Genomic DNA, 10,073 nt, shown 5'->3' with positions numbered 1-10,073 from the left:
AAATGGCTCGCAGGCACTGTGGTTGCCAAAGAGGGAAATAGGATTCTGGTAGTTAAACTTACCAATGGACAAATCTGCCGCAAACATGTGGATCAAACAAAAAGGAGGTTCAGCAACCCCATAGAAGAAGCAGAGGAAGAACACGATATAGAATTCACTCCACCACAGGTGACCGAACACCGGAACCAAAGGGAGGAGAGCCCAGTCACTGTGGGCAGTCCGGACAGGCCTGAGGCACCGCAAACAGCAGACACTCAGGCCAGCGCCCAACAACCGGAGCCCCAATTCAGGCGCTCTACAAGGGAGCGTAAACCACCAGAGAGACTCAACCTGTGATCCCAATAAGACTTTGGGGGGGAGGTGATGTCATGTATTCAACCAGCATTGTAACTCATGTATAAACTGACCTAAGTTGTACACCGTGAGAACACTGACCACTAGGTGGGAGACACTCCTAACCTGGACCTTCAGGTATAAAAGGGGAAGCTCCACCCACCTTCATCACTTGAGTGCTAAGGAATAAAGGACAGGTCACAGACTGACCTTCTCTCAAGCATGGGCCTCGTGTGCATTTATACTGTATCGTAAGGACATAGCAGAGAGATACAGGGGGGGTGAGATCGAGACTAGGGGGGGCGAGGGAGACAGGTGGAGAGAGAGAGGGAGAGAGAGAGACAGGAGGAAGAAAGGGAGAGATACAGCGATGGATGGGGAGAGAGAGAAACAAGGGGAGAGACAGGGGGGGAGAGAGACAGGGGAGAGACAGAGAGACAGAGGGAGAGAGAAAAAGACAGGGGGCGAGAGACAGAGGGAGAGAGAAAGAGACAGGGGGCGAGAGAGAGAGAGAGAGAGACGGGGGGAGAGAGAGAGATAGGGAGCGAGAGAGAGAGAGAGATGGGGGAGTGAGAGAAAAAGAGAGAGAGGCAGGGGGAAAGATAGTGAGAGAGAGACAGGGAGAGAGACAGGGAGATATAGATAGAGAGAGATAGATGGGGAGAGAGACAGTGGGAGAGAGAGAGAGAGAGGCAGGGGGAGAGAGAGAGAGAGGGAGCGACCGGGGGGAGAGAGAGAAAGACACTTGGGGGACAGAAAGAGAGACGCAGGGGGAGAGAGAGAGAGACAGGTGGAGAGAGATGGGGGAGAGAGAGAGGGAGACAGACAGGGAGAGAGAGACAGGGGGGAGACAGGGGGGGAGAGATAGCAAGAGAGAGCGACAGGGGGAGAGCGACAGAGAGAGTTCCCCCCCTGACACAGGGGGGGAAAGTGAGACAGGGGGGGGACGAGAGAGAGACCCCCATACAAGGGGGGAGAGAGAGAGAGAGAGAGACAGGGGGCGAGAGAGACAGGGTGCGATATATGGGGGGAGAGACACAGGGAAAGAGAGAGTGACAGGGCGAGAGGCAGGGGGGGGGAGAGAGATAGTAACGGGGAGAGAGAGTGAGAGACGGGGAGAGAGAGAGAGAGAGCGAGAGAGAGACAGGGGGGAGAGAGAGAGAGACAGGGGAGGAGAGATTGAGACTGGTGGGGGCGGGGGGAAAGAGAGACAGAGAGACAGAGAGACAGGACGAGAGCCGGACGGGAGAGAGAGAGAGGGAGACAGGGAGAGACAGAGAGATGGGGGGAGAGAGAGAGACCCCCATACAAGAGGATAGAGAGAGAGACAGGGGGCGAGACATGGGGGGGGAGAGACACGGGGGAGAGAGAGAGAGTGACAGTGCGAGAGGCAGGGGGAGGGGGAGAGAGAGAATAATGTGGAGAGGCAGGGAGAGAGAGAGAGAGAGAGAGAGAGAGAGAGAGAGAGAGAACCAGAAAGAGAGACACGGGGAAGAGAGAGAGACAGAGGGAGAGTGACAGGGAGAGAGGGACAGGAGGAGAGAGACAAGGAGAGAGAGAGGGAGAGAGAGAAAGAGACGGGGGAGAGAGAGAGAGAGAGAGACGGGGGAGAGAGGGAGAGAGACACTGGGGAGGAGAGTGAGAGACGGGGGAGAGAGAGAGAGAGAGACAGGGGGAGAGAGAGAGAGAGAGAGACGGGGGAGAGAGGGAGAGAGACACTGGGGAGGAGAGTGAGAGACGGGGGAGAGAGAGAGTGAGAGACGGGGGAGAGAGAGAGAGAGAGACGGGGAGTGAGAGAGACAGGGGGAAGAGTGAGAGAGAGATGGGGAGAGACAGACGGGAGACAGGGGGGGAGAGAGCGAGAGAGAGAGAGAGAGAGGCAGGGATAAGAGAGAGAGAGAGAGAGAGACAGGGGAGAGAGAGAGAGATGGGTGGAGAGAGAGAAGAGAGACTGTGGGGGAGAGAGAGAGAGACTGCAGGGGAGCGGGGAGAGAGAGAGAGAGAAACGGGAAGAAGAGACAGGGGAAGAGACAGGGGGAGAGAAACAGGGGGAGAGAGAGAGAGAGACAGAGAGATAGGGGGAGGGACAGGGGTAGAGAGCGAGAGAGAGAGGCAGGGGTAGAGAGAGAGACAGGGAGAGAGAGAGGGAGAGAGAGAGACAGGTAGAGACGGGGGGAGTGAGCGAGAGAGAGAGACGGGGAGTGAGAGAGAGAGAGACAGGGGTAGAGAGAGAGGGAGACAGGCGGAGAGAGAGAGGGAGACAGGCGGAGAGAGAGAGGGAGACAGGCGGAGAGAGAGAGAGACAGGGGAGAGAGAGAAAGAGACAGGGGTTGAGAGAGAGAGAGAGAGAGAGGGGAGTGAGAGAGACAGGGAGAGAGTGAGAGAGGGGGGGAGAGAGAGAGGCACGGCGAGAGAGAGAGGCAGGGCGAGAGAGACAGGGCGAGAGAGAGAGAGGGGGGGAGAGAGAGAGGCAGGGCGAGAGAGAGAGAGGGGGGGAGAGAGAGAGGCAGGGCGAGAGAGAGAGAGGGGGGGAGAGAGAGAGGCAGGGCGAGAGAGAGAGGCAGGGCGAGAGAGGCAGGGCGAGAGAGAGAGGCAGGGCGAGAGAGACAGGGCGAGAGAGAGGGGGGGGAGAGAGATGGGGGTGAGAGAGACAGACAGATAGGGGAGGGACAGGGGGAGAGTGAGAGCGAGAGAGAGGGACAGTGGGAGAGAGAGAGAGAGACGGGGAGAGAGACAGGGGGAGAGAGAGAGAGAGAGACGGGGTGGGGAGGGAAGAGAGAGAGAGAGAGAGAGAGAGAGGGGAGTGAGAGAGATGGGGTGAGAGAGTAAGAAGCAGGTGAAGGAGAGGCAAGGAGAGAAAGAGACAGACGGGGGAGAGAGAGACAGGGAGAGCCAGGGGCAGATGGGGAGAGAGAGAGAGAGAGAGAGACAGGGGAAGAGAGAGAGAGAGACAGGGAGAGACAGAGAAATGGGGGAGAGAGAGAGACCCCCATACAAGGGGGTAGAGAGAGAGAGAGAGAGAGACAGGGACAGAGAGACTCAGGGGGAGAGACATGGGAAGAGAGAGACAGGGGGCGAGGGAGACAGGGGGCAAGATGGGGGCTGTTGGGTAGACAGGGGGAGAAACAGGGGGGGGAGAGACACAGGGGGAGAGAGAGAGAGTGACAGGACGAGAGACAGGATGAGAGAGAGAGAAAGGGCGAGACGGGGAAGAGAGACGGGGAGAGAGAGAGAGAGAGAGAGAGACTACTGGAGAGAGAGAGAGAAACAGGGGGAGAGAGAGAGATAGACATGGGGGGGAGACAGTGGGAGAGAGACTGCGGAGAGTGTAAAGTCCTTACTCTACAATATGAAACCACACGAGACACATTCTGGGGACAAGGTCACTCTGTGACCTTAACTCTTTATTCACAGGACTCCAAGTGATGACCCTGCGTGGGACCTCCCTTTTTATACCTGTGTGATCAGGTAAGGAGTGTCTCCCACAAGTTCACCCCTTGTGGTCAAGGTGTGAATCTAGGTTGAGTGTATACAGTGATACAGTGGTGTTACATTGTGGTTACATACATGACATCACCTCCCCCCCCCAAAGTCTTATTAGGATCACAGGTTTGGTCTTTCAGGTGGTCTACGCTCCCTCGTGGAGAGCCCCAGTTGGGGCTCTGGTTGTTGGACCCTGCTGCAACACGCACCCAACCCCATAGGGCGATGCATCACATGTCAGAATCAATTTTTTACTGGGGTCGTACAAGGTCAACAATTTGTTTGAACAAAGTAGGTTCCGCGCCCGATCAAAAGCCCGTTCCTGACAGTCCCCCCAAAACCAATCGCAACCCTTATGCAGGAACACGTGTAGCGGCTCCAACAACATGCTCAAGTTCGGCAGAAAGTTCCCGAAATAGTTCAACAGTCCCAGGAATGAACGCAGCTCCGATGTGTTGCCGGGCCTGGGTGCTCGTCGAATCACCTCTGTTTTGGATTCGGTGGGCCGAATCCCATCTGCAGCAACCCTCCTGCCCAGAAACTCAACCTCAGGAGCTAAAAACACACATTTAGACTTCTTGAGTCACAGGCCTACCCGGTCCAGTCGGCATAGCACCTCCTCCAGGTTGTGGAGGTGTTCTTCGATGTCTTGACCCGTGATAAGGATGTCGTCCTGGAATACGATCGTTCCAGGAATGGATTTGACCAGGCTTTCCATGTTACTTTGTAAAATCGTGGCCACTGATCGAATGCCAAACGGGCACCTGTTATATGCAAACAGTTCCTTGTGCGTGGTGATGGTGGTCAGTAGTTTGGATTCGTCGGCCAGTTCCTGGGTCATATAGGCTGAAGTGAGGTCCAACTTGGTGAACAGCTTGTCACCTGCCAGCGTGGCGAAGAGGTCCTCCGCTCTCGGGAGCGGGTATTGATCTTGTAGGGACACCCGACTGATCGTGGCCTTGTAGTCACCACAGATCCTGACAGAGCCATCCACTTTTAGTACGGGAACGATGGGGCTCGCCCAGTCACTGAATTCAACAGGCGAGATGATGCCCTTTCTCAACAGCCGGTCCAATTCGCTCTCGATCTTTTTCCTCATCACATACGGCACTGCTCTGGCTTTGTGGTGCACTGGCCTGGTGTCCGGGGTGATGCCTTTGAAAGTCCCAACGCCAGGTTGGAATAGTGAATCGAATTGTTGTAGGACTTGTGAGCACGAACTTCGCTCCACCGAGGACATTGCGTGAACATCCCCCCATTTCCAGATCATCTCGGCTAACCAGCTCCTCCCCAACAGTGCGGGACCATTGCCCGGGACAATCCAAAGCGGTAGCCGATTCACTAACCCATTGTGTGTGACAGCCAACATTGCACTGCTTAGCACCGGAATGATTTCTTTAGTGTAAGTCCGTAATAGTGTCTCAATACGTGCTAATTTGGGTCTACTGGCTTTGTGTGGCCATAGCTTCTCAAATTGCTGAACGCCCATGAGTGACTGGCTGGCCCCCGTGTCCAGCTCCATGTGTACTGGGATACCGTTTAATCATCATTGGTGGCGTTTTGGTGTATGAACTGTGAATATTCACCGCATGGACCCGCTGAACCTCGGCGTCCATCGATTTGCCCCAAAAATCATCCTGCCAGTTGTCGTGGTGCACATTGGTACCAACGACATCGGTAAAAAAAGGGATGAGGTCCTACGAAACGAATTTAAGGAGCTAGGAGCTAAATTAAAAAGTAGGACCTCAAAAGTAGTAATCTCGGGATTGCTACCAGTGCCACGTGCTAGTCAGATTAGGAATCGCAGGATAGCGCAGATGAATACGTGGCTTGAGCAGTGGTGCAGCAGGGAGGGATTCAAATTCCTGGGGCATTGGAACCGGTTCTGGGGGAGGTGGGACCAGTACAAACCGGACGGTCTACACCTGGGCAGGACCGGAACCAATGTCCTCGGGGGAGTGTTTGCGAGTACTGTTGGGGAGGAGTTAAACTAATATGGCAGGGGATGGGAACCAATGCAGGGAGACAAAGGGGGAAACAAAAAGGAGACAAAAGCAAAAGACAGAAAGGAGATGAGGAAAAGTGGAAGGCAGAGAAACCCAAGGCAAAGAACAAAAAGGGCCATTGTACAGCAAAATTCTAAAAGGACAAAGGGTGTTAAAAAAACAAGCCTGAAGGCTTTGTGTCTTAATGCAAGGAGTATCCGTAATAAGGTGGATGAATTAACTGTGCAAATAGATGTTAACAAATATGATGTGATTGGGATTACGAATACGTGGCTCCAGGATGATCAGGGCTGGGAACTCAACATCCAGGGGTATTCAACATTCAGGAAGGATAGAATAAAAGGAAAAGGAGGTGGGGTAGCATTGCTGGTTAAGGAAGAGATTAATGCAATAGTTAGGAAGGACATTAGCTTGGATGATGTGGAATCTATATGGGTAGAGATGCAGAACACCAAAGGGCAAAAAACGTTCGTGGGAGTTGTGTACAGACCTCCAAACAGTAGTAGTGATGTTGGGGAGGGCATCAAACAGGAAATTAGGGGTGCATGCAATAAAGGTGCAGCAGTTATAATGGGTGATTTTAATATACACATAGATTGGGCTAACCAAACTGGAAGCAATACGGTGGAGGAGGATTTCCTGGAGTGCATAAGGGATGGTTTTCCAGACCAATATGTCAAGGAACCAAACCAGGGGGGAGGCCATCTTAGACTGGGTGTTGTGTAATGAGAGAGGATTAATTAGCAATCTCATTGTGCGAGGCCCCTTGGGGAAGAGTGACCATAATATGGTGGAATTCTGCATTAGGATGGAGAATGAAACAGTAAATTCAGAGACCATGGTCCAGAACTTAAAGAAGGGTAACTTTGAAGGTATGAGGTGTGAATTGACTAGGATAGATTGGCGAATGATACTTAAGGGGTTGACTGTGGATGGGCAGACATTTAGAGACCGCATGGATGAATTACAAAAATTGTACATTCCTGTTAGGCGTAAAAATAAAAAAGGGAAGGTGGCTCAACCGTGGCTATCAAGGGAAATCAGGGATAGTATTAAAGCCAAGGAAGTGGCATACAAATTGGCCAGAAATAGCAGCGAACCCGGGGACAGGGAGAAATTTAGAACTCAGCAGAGGAGGACAAAGGGTTTGATTAGGGCAGGGAAAATGGAGTACGAGAGGAAGCTTGCAGGGAACATTAAGACGGATTGCAAAAGTTTCTATAGGTATGTAAAGAGAAAAAGGTTAGTAAAGACAAACGTAGGTCCCCTGCAGTCAGAATCAGGGGAAGTCATAACGGGGAACAAAGAAATGGCAGACCAATTGAACAAGTACTTTGGTTCGGTAATCACTAAGGAGAACACAAACAACCTTCCGGATATAAAAGGGGTCAGAGGGTCTAGTAAGAAGGAGGAACTGAGGGAAATCTTTATTAGCCAAGAAATTGTGTTGGGTAAATTGATGGGATTGAAGGCCGATAAATCCCCAGGGCCTGATGGACTGCATTCCAGAGTACTTAAGGAGGTGGCCTTGGAAATAGCGGATGCATTGACGGTCATTTTCCAACATTCCATTGACTCTGGATCAGTTCCTATCGAGTGGAGGGTAGCCAATGTAACCCCACTTTTTAAAAAAGGAGGGAGAGAGACAACAGAAATTATAGACCGGTCAGCCTGACCTCAGTCGTGGGTAAAATGATGGAATCAATTATTAAGGATGTCATAGCAGTGCATTTAGAAAGAGGTGACATGATAGGTCCAAGTCAGCATGGATTTGTGAAAGGGAAATCATGCTTGACAAATCTTCTGGAATTTTTTGAGGATGTTTCCAGTAGAGTGGACAAGGGAGAACCAGTTGATGTGGTATATTTGGACTTTCAGAAGCCTTTCGACAAGGTCCCACACAAGAGATTAATGTGCAAAGTTAAAGCACATGGGATTGGGGGTAGTGTGCTGACATGGATTGAGAACTGGTTGTCAGACAGGAAGCAAAGATTAGGAGTAAATGGGTACTTTTCAGAATGGCAGGCAGTGACTAGTGGGGTGCCGCAAGGTTCTGTGCTGGGGCCCCAGCTGTTTACATTGTACATTAATGATTTCGACGAGGGGATTAAATGTAGTATCTCCAAATTTGCGGATGACACTAAGTTGGGTGGCAGTGTGAGCTGCGAGGAGGATGCTATGAGGCTGCAGAGCGACTTGGATAGGTTAGGTGAGTGGGCAAATGCATGGCAGATGAAGTATAATGTGGATAAATGTGAGGTTATCCACTTTGGTGGTAAAAACAGAGAGACAGACTATTATCTGAATGGTGACAGATTAGGAAAAGGGGAGGTGCAACGAGACCTGGGTGTCATGGTACATCAGTCATTGAAGGTTGGCATGCAGGTACAGCAGGCGGTTAAGAAAGCAAATGGCATGTTGGCCTTCATAGCGAGGGGATTTGAGTACAGGGGCAGGGAGGTGTTGCTACAATTGTACAGGGCCTTGGTGAGGCTACACCTGGAGTATTGTGTACAGTTTTGGTCTCCTAACTTGAGAAAGGACATTCTTGCTATTGAGGGAGTGCAGCGAAGGTTCACCAGACTGATTCCCGGGATGACGGGACTGACCTATCAAGAAAGATTGGATCAACTGGGCTTGTATTCACTGGAGTTCAGAAGAATGAGAGGGGAACTCATAGAAACGTTTAAAATTCTGACGGGTTTAGACAGGTTAGATGCAGGAAGAATGTTCCCAATGTTGGGGAAGTCCAGAACCAGGGGTCACAGTCTAAGGATAAGGGGTAAGCCATTTAGGACCGAGATGAGGAGAAACTTCTTCACCCAGAGAGTGGTGAACCTGTGTAATTCTCTACCACAGAAAGTTGTTGAGGTCAATTCAATAAATATATTCAAAAAGGAGTTAGATGAGGTCCTTACTACTCGGGAGATCAAGGGGTATGGCGAGAAAGCAGGAATGGGGTACTGAAGTTGCATGTTCAGCCATGAACTCATTGAATGGCGGTGCAGGCTAGAAGGGCCGAATGGCCTACTCCTGCACCTATTTTCTATGTTTCTATGTTTCTGTGCCTCAAAGAACCCTCTACTGGTCCATCCGCCTCATATATTAGTCTGGTTGCAGACTTCCTGCTCTTTCGAGCTAAGTGGCCACTGAGATTGCAGTTCCTGCAGACAAACTGTTGGAATCTGCAAGATCGAGCTGAGTGTTTTCCCCCACAACTCAAGCATGAGTTGAAGTTTCCATTGTTGGGAACAAAGGGACTATGGCCAGGCATTCCGCGCTGACTGTCCCTTTGACTGCTCTTAAGTATCCTATTAGTGGGTATCAATGGCCCCATCCCGGGCCGCATTGTCCACTACGATGGTGTAAATGCCCGTTCAGCCTGCCATTGTCTCTGTTGAAGTCCTACTCTGGGGTCTATTGCTGCCTGGGGAGTGTCGGACTGCCCCTGCCATCCTGTGGGGCTCTGAGTAGCATTGATCATGTTGACTCCCTGATCCATCGCCGCGTTAGAGGCAGAATTGCGCATGTATATTATTTTTGTCTCTTCCTCCCCCGCCATGAAAGTTTGAGCCATCAACCCCGCCGCTTCCAAGATCAAATCCTTGGTCTCAATTAATTCGCTGAAAATTCCCACATGACCGATACCCTCGATAAAGAAGTCCCTTAGTATTTCCCCCCTGCAGGCGTCTGTGAACTTACAGAGGTTGGCCAAACGCCGGAGGTCCGCTACGAAGTCCGGTATGCTCTGTCCTTCACGACATCGGTGGGTGTAGAATCTGTGTCGGGTGTATGTATGCTGCTCGCCGGTTTGAGGTGCTCCCCGATCAATTTGCTAAGTTCTTCCAAGGTTTTGCCCGGTGGCTTTTCGGGTGCCAGTAAGTCCTTGATGAGTGCGTAAGTCTTTGGTCCGCAGCTGGTCAGGAGATGAGCCCTTCGCTTGTCGGCCGCTGCATCCCCCAGCCAGTCTTTCGTAACAAAGCTTTGCTGAAGCCTCTCGACAAAATCGTCCCAGTCTTCCCCAACACAGTACCGTTCCTCTGTGCTACCGGTGGCCATTCTCGTGGGTCGTGAATTCCCGTTTCTCGTCGCCAATGTAAAGTCCTTACTCCACAGCATGAAACCACACGAGGCACATTCTGGGGACAAGGTCACTCTGTGACCTTAACTCTTTATTCACAGGACTTCAGAATCAATGGCCCTGCGTGGGACCTCCCTTTTTATATCTGTGTGATCAGGTAAGGAGTGTCT

This window comes from Pristiophorus japonicus, unplaced genomic scaffold, assembly GCF_044704955.1.
Source record: "Pristiophorus japonicus isolate sPriJap1 unplaced genomic scaffold, sPriJap1.hap1 HAP1_SCAFFOLD_520, whole genome shotgun sequence".
Classification (NCBI taxonomy): Eukaryota; Metazoa; Chordata; class Chondrichthyes; family Pristiophoridae; genus Pristiophorus; species Pristiophorus japonicus.
This window is presented reverse-complemented; position numbering follows the sequence as displayed.